Source organism: Arvicanthis niloticus, chromosome 21, assembly GCF_011762505.2.
Source record: "Arvicanthis niloticus isolate mArvNil1 chromosome 21, mArvNil1.pat.X, whole genome shotgun sequence".
NCBI lineage: Eukaryota > Metazoa > Chordata > Mammalia > Rodentia > Muridae > Arvicanthis > Arvicanthis niloticus.
This window is the reverse complement of record NC_047678.1, coordinates 3863435-3869673: the sequence shown is the minus strand read 5'-3', so window position 1 is coordinate 3869673 and position 6239 is coordinate 3863435. Positions and strand designations below refer to the sequence as shown.

General features: G+C 37.2%; 1 non-coding gene across 1 annotated transcript; it reads right to left on the bottom strand.

Annotated features, from left to right (window-relative positions):
- Positions 1 to 574: 574 nt before the first annotated feature.
- LOC117693882 (small nucleolar RNA SNORA17) lies at positions 575 to 700 on the bottom strand. Its single transcript, XR_004604481.1, has one exon. It is a non-coding gene; the product is annotated as a small nucleolar RNA SNORA17 (small nucleolar RNA).
- Between the last annotated feature and the right edge of the window lie 5539 nt (positions 701 to 6239).

Here is a 6239-nt window from a genome sequence, read left to right as displayed (position 1 = left end):
TGTGGCTCAAGGTGGCATCACTAGCTTACTCACATCAGGATAGTCTTCACTACCCTCTAGTCTCCAGTTCTGATTCTCTTCATTGTGCCCATATCCTTGTTTCTTATTCTCTTCCATTTCCCCAACACTTATTTGCTTCTTTTAGTGGTGCTTGGGGTCTCTGAGCATCTGAGGTCATCTTAGGAGTGGTCTCAGGGTGCTATGATTCACTCTTTCTTTATGGCACTGGGCACGGAACATCTCAGGCATGGTCTGTAACCCCAGGCCTGCATGGCAATTGATTGGTGGTCATCTCACTCTAGTTCCCTGTTTGGGCCCCATGGTACCAGTTTCATGGTCATCTCAGGCTTGTTCCTTGGCCAGCCTGTCTTTCCAAGTGGCCCCACATGAGACCCAACTAACTTCCTTGGGCTTCCTTCTGCCTTGGGCCTATGGTCTATGGCTAGATTCCACTAGTCCCTGTCATGTTTACTGTCCTGGGAGCCCATCTAGGAGTGCCTGGCACTGAAATGGTAGTTGTCTTACCTTGTCCTGGCTCTGGACTGGTAGTCATGCAGGCTCACTTTTTTCAGGGAATGTTAGGCTACTAATAATTCAGATGTTCACAAGTCAGAACACAGTGTAACATATTCTCTCTCTCTTCTCTGCTACCTACTGACACACATACAGCAGCCATAATTGCATTGCCATTAGGGGCAATGCTTATAGCTTTTGAATCTCTCCAAATTCATTAAAATTATAGCCATGTTTAGTATTTAAAGTACATATTCAATAGTTACTATTGAAATGTCATCATTTTATACATAGCTGAAGTTTTTAAGCTTCTGTGGATGCTATAGCTATCCATCATACGGCTATCTAGGGGTTGCTGGTGTGAATATGACATTTAGTGTTCCACCACTCATCTAAACTTTAAATATCCACTCCTTTTGACTATACTTTTTCCTAATATTTTCTCTTTTTAATAGATTGAGATATAATTTAAGGTAATAAAAACATACCATTATTGGGTAAAGCTTTGGTAATGGGACTATTCATTAAAAACATGTTAGTATTTGACCAGGTGCCACAGGTACACAAGCTTCTGTGGAGAATAATGTATTGAAAGTCAAGGTGGGGGTGATCTGGTGAGTAATGTAGATTAGACAGATTATGATAATTTGAGAAAATACCGTCAGGGTTTGAAAAAATTCAAATCATTTCAAAGATAAAATTGTGGTGCAATTTTTATAAAAACTAACACTTGAAACTATTTTAATATCTGCTTATGTAGTTCTTAAGTGTGGCATATTTCCAATATTAAGGAATTTTTAAAACAATGGTGAAAGAAGGGGGGATAGGTAATTAGTTTAAAAATATTCATTCACTCCCTAAATGTATCCATATCTTTGAGAGCCCCATAAAAGACTGTGGGCTGTGAATTACTGGGAACAACACAACTTAAGTCTCAGAAGATATAAAAAAGTATATAACCTTTTAAAGAGAATATAGTAACAACACAAACACATACATACACAGACATACATGCATGCATGCACGCATACACACATAAACACACAAACACACACAAACTCGGTACCTTACTTTTTTTCCCCTTAAGCAGGTAAGCTACGCCTGTAAAGTATAATTTCTCTAAGTAGAATAGCAGAATTTTAGACACTTGAATTAGACACTTGAATTTAGACACTTGATTTTTCATTATAGTTAATAGTATGACTATTTGATATGGCTATTACTAGTCAAGCACTCAGATTTAATTTTAGTGGTTCTCAATCTGTGGATCACAACTCCTTTGGGGTTAAATGGCCCTTTACAAGAGTTACATACCAGATATCTTGCATATTAGATATTTACATTACAATTTATAACACTAGCAAAATTATAGTTCTGAAGTATTAGTGAAATAATTTTATGGCTGGGGTCTCCACAACATGAGGAACTTTATTAAAGGATGTTAGCATTGAGGAAATCTGAGAACCACTGACTTAGAAGCACCACTATGCCTTTGCTTGCTTTGCAAAGCCATGTTTGCTAATGCCAAGTCTTACCAGTCTATTAAGAAGATTTAAATCTGTCTTCAGTGGTTAATTTTTGTGACTAAAGAGTTGTCATTTACTTATCATGTTAAAAATAAATTCTGATTGCTTTATTTCCATAGCAACAGAAAAAATCAGTCTTCCTAGGATGCAGGAATTCTTCTGTTCTCCATTGCTCCACTGCTTCCTTCTAAGCTCAATTTTAGTATATGTGCTGCCGAAGCGAGCATCCTTCTAAGCTCAAACAGGTAAAACATCAGTGATTTCCAGTTCCCTCCTCTGTTGTTTATTCTCCTTGTGGAGCTTGTTGTATGAGCAAGGATAATTTTTGCCTTGCATAATTTCTCCTCCGTAGGTCCCTGAGTTATCCATGAGCAATTAGAACAGTGGATATAAAAAAGGTATTTAGATTTCTGAGTAATAGAATTGATTTCTATCAATCAAGTGTGAGGAAAACAAAATGAGCTGGAGAGGTATTGTATTGTGTCATCAAGCCAAAGTTTTTCAGGCTTCTAGAAGGAAGCAAAAACAGACAGGAAAGATGGATCAGTGTGTAAAGGCTCTAGCCTCCAAGTCTCATGATCTGAGCTTGAATCATAGAGTCCACATGGTTCTCTGACCTCTCTATGTGTGCCCATGACATGCACATGTGTACGTTCATGTGGACACACAAAGTAAATAAATGTAATAGAATTAAAAGGAAAGCATTTTATTCACTCATTCATCTATTGATGAGAATCTGACTCAATTCCATATCTTAAATATTGAATAATTCAACAATAAACATGAGCATCCCAGCATCCCTTTGGTATACTAACTTGGAATCTCCCATGCACATGTACAGTAGTTGCATAGTTACTTTGTTGTTCTATTTTTAATTTTTGAGCCATCTCCTTTATACTGGTTGACAGTTTAGGTCCTCACCATTAGAAAATAAGAATACTTCTGTAGCAACTCAGTGTGTGTGTGTGTTTGTGTGTGTGTGTGTGTTGTTTATATAGCTGTTTGTAAGTGCACATTTGCACATGAATGTGTGGAGACCAACAATCAATACTAGGTGACTTCTTCTATCTTTCTCCACCTTCTTGTTTGAGAAAATGTATCACTAATCCTGGAGTCCCTCATTTAGCTAGACTGGCTGATCAGTAAGTCCATAAGGTATGCCTCTTTCTGCTCCACCTCACCTCAGTGGTGCGTTCTACAGGTATATGTCATCATACTTGAATATTTTATGTAGGTGTCTGTGATCTGAACCTATTACAGCTTCATGTTTTAGTAATAAACACTTTACCCACTGAGACATCACCCCCATGCCTTCTGTGGTTTTGGCCTCTCTTTACTTATAGGTCCACTCTTGCTCTTTGATTCCGAGTTTCTTTACCAGTGAGTTATGTTTCTTGGAAAAAAATAGACCGATGGCTCTGATTTTTCAATATAATTCACTGATGTTTATTGTTAGTGAGTTGAGGCCATTTGTCTTTAAGATTATTATTGAAAGTTTTTCCTAATTCTTGTGAGTTGAGTTGGTTGTTTTTCTCTTTGTTAGAATCATGATTTTGCTGCTTTACTGTGTTGGACACATGGATCTTCTCTAGCTGCCCCTTTTCAGTTGTTTCCATCACAAAGTTTGTTCTTCTAGGGGCTTTCATAGCTGAGAGTGTCTTTCTTTCTCTTCTGAGTATATTATTCAAATATTTCTAAAGTTATACATTGGTGGCCATAATCTACTTTTGTTTGTTCTTGTTTTGTTTGTTCTTGTACTTATTTATTAATAACTTTAAAAAGATATTCTTACTGGATAGGCTAATCTTATCTGCTAATTATGTACTTGTCAGACTTGAAATATGCCATTCTATCTTCTCTTGGCTTTGTGTTGCTGTGAGAAAAATGTTGTTGTGATGTTTTCTTTCATAAGTGAATTGGCATTTTACTCTTAAATTTTTTACTATTTTTTTTTGCTTTGTATTTTTGATATCTTGGCTGTATTATATTATGGAAGACATAATCTCTGGCCATGCCTAGTTAGGATTCCAGACGCTCTTGTCTTTTGCTTTGTGTTTCTTTCTTTAGATGTTTTTAATTTCACTGAATACATTATTAGTGTTTATGAGGTCCTATTTCTGTCTTATCTATTCTTAGTTAATTTTTTTTGATTATGTACCAGAGTTCTTTTTGGTGCTTATGCACAAGAGCACGCACACACACATTTGCTAGCACACACACACACACACACACACACACACACACACACACACACACACGTGTATGTCTGTATTTATGTATGTATTTTAATTTTTTGCCAATACTTAAATGTAGTTATTCAACAACTTCCTTTTCTACTCATATTAATTCTCTATCTTCTGTTTGTCTAAGTCTATAGGTTAAGCTTTCTACTGCATTTTATTTGTTTTTATCTTTTGTTATTTTTTGAGATTATAATATAATTGCATAATTTACACTTTTCTCCTTCTTAACTCTATCATATGCTTCTCCCTTTTTTCTTTCATATTCATAGGTGTGTTTGTCTTTATTTGTTGTTACAAACATGCACACATAGAACATTCATGAGCATGCACATACATACTCCTAAATAAATAAATAGTACCTGTTCAGTATGTATAATGTTAAAGCTATGTGTGGTTTTGAGGATGGCCATTTGGTTGGATATCTAATTGGTGTGCTCTTCCCTGAGAAGAATATTTCTTCAGGTTTCAGCATTCTTTAGTCGCCTGTAGTATTTTGTGTAGGGTTAAAACCTTATAAAATTTTTCTCATCTATATTAGCATATCTATCGGTTTCATGCTTGTTTCTGCTCATGTTTAGGCACACTCGTATGTTTTATTTAATCATTGGGGTGTTTGTTTTCAACTCTTATGTTTTCATAATCTGGAGTTTTTTGTCACTGATGTCACTTGGCTTTTCTTCTGAATCACTGAGTTTCTAACCCATGTTGCTGATTTTATACTGTGGGCTGCTGCTTTCCCATTTAGGTCCACATGGGCTTCATATGGGATTCTTCTTTGTTATCAATGTCAGGTTTTACTAGGAAGCTTTTGAACTCTTCATGTGGTATTGTAACTCTTTTAGTATTCTAAATTCAGTAAGTGTGGAGTTACTATCTTCAGGAAGCCCATGCTGCCTTTGTCTTTGCATTTGTCTTTCTCTTCTGTGTAGGCATCAGTTGTTCAAAACCTGCTTTTAACATAGGTTCTTAAACGCTTTAACCTCCCTTCTAGCCCACCACCCACCAGAAGTAGTAGCGAAGGTTATTCAAATATGGGGAAAGAGTACCTGTTTAGAAATTGTTCTTAGAAGCAAATCCAGTCTGCGTTGTCAGGTAATCAGCAGTTCAGTTCACAGAAATCTGCAGCAGCAGTTCAATCCACTCACAAAAATTTCAAGAATATATCAGCAGTCCAGCTCAGTAGTGTTGGGATAGCAAACATGAAACATCAGTGGTGGTATGACCTAGCAAAAGCAGCCATGCCTCAACCGAATTGGCATCAGTCAGCAGTAGAGTTTAGGACCAGCAGGGGTGCCAGGAGAAGTTCTTTGCATTGCTTCTGTCAGTGAAGTAAAGATCAGCAAACATGCAAGACCAAGAAGCAATACAAAGCTAGCTATGTAAGCCCTTTGTCACTGCCCTTTGGGTTTTATTTATACTCCTTCCAAACATCATGTGTTCTTCCACCATGGACCTTGCCTCAGAAAATACCATGTGAGCCTGTCTTAGCAAAATTCCACATGGTATCAGCTGAGAGACACCATTCTGCCAATAAGCCCAAGAACACAGAGGCAGCAAGAAGCTCCCGGAACCTCAGAAGTTCTTTGGTGAGTTTCTCTCTATGGTGTCACTACAAACAAAGCTCAGCAAAGCAATGTAAGGCAAACCAACACAAGCATGCTTTAGCGAAGTGTCCTTTCATGGGCTTGCTTTACCAAAACATCCTTTTACCTGTGTCTGCTTCAACAACATATTCCTTCATGTGTCTGCCTTAGTGAAACATCCTTCACCTGTGTCCACTTCAGGAAAACACTCCTTCACATGTCTACCCTAGCAAAACACCATTCAACATAACTGACTTTTCAAAGAAACCGTAAGTTTCCACTTCACCTCTGCGACACAGTTTACCTACATAGTCATCAGATATATCTTCTTCTTTTGTTTAGGAATCCTCTTTTTGAGTAGCCTAGACTTGGGT